A 2,251-nucleotide genomic window follows, 5' to 3' on the forward strand; every position below is an offset into this window, starting at 1 on the left:
AGAAAATGCATCGAGTGTCGCATATGAACGATACTTGTCACGCATGCAAGCCATGGTCATCGTAGGGTATGCATGAAGTTTGGGATCATTTGGTGGGACCGTCAACGAAAACCAATTTCAGACCTGACCTCCGGCAGACCCGAATGGTCCTGCTTGTACATGGTGCATGTGGAAGCATGCATGAGATGACCCCAACTTTTGGGAGCATGTGAGCATGGCCAATTTGCCCCCCCAGGCAAGGTGTGCACGAGTTCAGACACAAAACACACGTTGCGTCACGTGGGGGCAGTGTTGTAGGGTTTTGTCGCCGGAAAAACCCTAGAAAAAGCATCGAGTTTTGGAAATGAACGATACTCGTCATGCATGCTTGCCATGGTCATCCTAGGGTGTGCATACAATTTGGTCTGAATTGGTGAGACCGAGAAGATAAACCTACTCTTGGTACATGGTGCATGTGGAGGTATGCATGCGACTGTCCCAACTACATTTGGTTAATAATATTTCAAGTATCAAACAGAAAATAAAATTTATAATTTGGAATGAAGAATTGAAATAATGAAGAAGTGCAATAGACATAACATATTATCTTACATTTTGGAAATATTTCGAATATAAAGAAGAGAAGAAATATTAGAATGAAGAAGTGAAATAAAACAGAACATTTTATCTTACAAACTAAAAATATTTCAAAAATAATAAAGATAAGAAATATTAGAATTAACAATTAAAATAGAACACACCATTTTAGTTTATATTTCATAAATATTATCAATATACAAAAGAGAACGAACAAATAAAATAAAACACAACAGAATTTGGCTTATTTATTAAATTTTAGTAAACACTTTTACAAATAATATAGAAAAAAGAGATTTGATTTTAAATATTAGAAATATAAACAAGAAAAGAAACAAAGAAAATAGAAAACATATCAGCGCGCGGGTAAGGCTGCCTTGGGCCAGCCCACCCGAATTGGGCCCAAGGCGGAGCCGCGCAGGGCACATCGCAGCGCATAGCCGTTGGGTGGTGGGAGTTTAGTCCCACCTCGCCAAGCGAGAGAGCGCCGCACCGGTTTATATACCCGGCTGCGACTCCCCTCACAAGCTCCTATCAATTGCAGGCAGTACATTGCCTAACTCTCGTACCCTCTGCCCCGTGGGGCCTACTAGTAGCGGAGATATTCTGCACCACGGGCCTGCATCCTGGCCCATGCACAGCAGGGTTCCTAGTCGTATGCAGGCCGTGGAGTATGAATTCTCCTGCTCTTGTAGGTGGGCACTTTTTTGGCATATTGCCATGTGTATTGATCTTCAAATCACACACTAAATTATACACACGCTCACTTGCATTCAATACACAATTTTTTTTGTAATACATGACAAGTTAATGTTTTGACCTTCAAGTCATCTAATATTTTTTTTTGAAATTGTTTGAATTTTTTATTAATTTATAATGCCTTCTAGACTGACTAGTCAAAACATCGGTCTATACCTCAGGGGGGCATTGTAAAAAATTCTTTTTCCAAATTTTCTTTCATAGCCATGATTGGCATCACACACTAAATTATAAACATGCTCACTTGCGTTCAATACACATTTTTTGTGCATATATGACAAGTTAATGTTTTGACCTTCAAGTCATCTAATAAATTATTTTGAAATTGTTTGAATTTTTTATTAATTTATAATGCCTTCTAGACTGACTGGTCAAAACATCGGTCTATACCTCGGGGGGCATTGTAACAAATTATTTTTCCAAAAACTGGCTTAAGTTAGACCAAATGGCCCCTCCGGAATGCGGTCATTTTTTCGACCACCTCCAAATGACCTCAAATTTGGCACACATGATCTATTGCACAAACAAAGGTGGGTTCCAAATGTTTTAAATTTTTTTGAATTTTTTATTAATTTATAATGCCTTCTAGACTAACTGGTCAAAACATCGGTCTATACCTCAGGGGGGCATTGTAAAACATTCTTTTTCCAAATTTTCTTTCATATCCATGATTGGCACATGTGGGTCACCATGTTCAAGAAAGTTTGTGTGATTTGGAGGTGGTGGGAAAAATCACATTTTTTCAAAAACTGGCTTAAGTTAAGACCAAATGGCCCCTCCGGAATGCGGTCAATTTTTCGACCACCTCCAAATGACCTCAACTTTTGCACACATGATCTATTGCACAAACAAAGGTGGGTTCCAAACGTTTTATATTTTTTGAATTTTTTATTAATTTATAATGCCCCCTAGACTG

The sequence above is a fragment of the Triticum dicoccoides genome, chromosome 4B (assembly GCF_002162155.2).
Source record: "Triticum dicoccoides isolate Atlit2015 ecotype Zavitan chromosome 4B, WEW_v2.0, whole genome shotgun sequence".
In the NCBI taxonomy this organism is placed as follows: Eukaryota; Viridiplantae; Streptophyta; class Magnoliopsida; order Poales; family Poaceae; genus Triticum; species Triticum dicoccoides.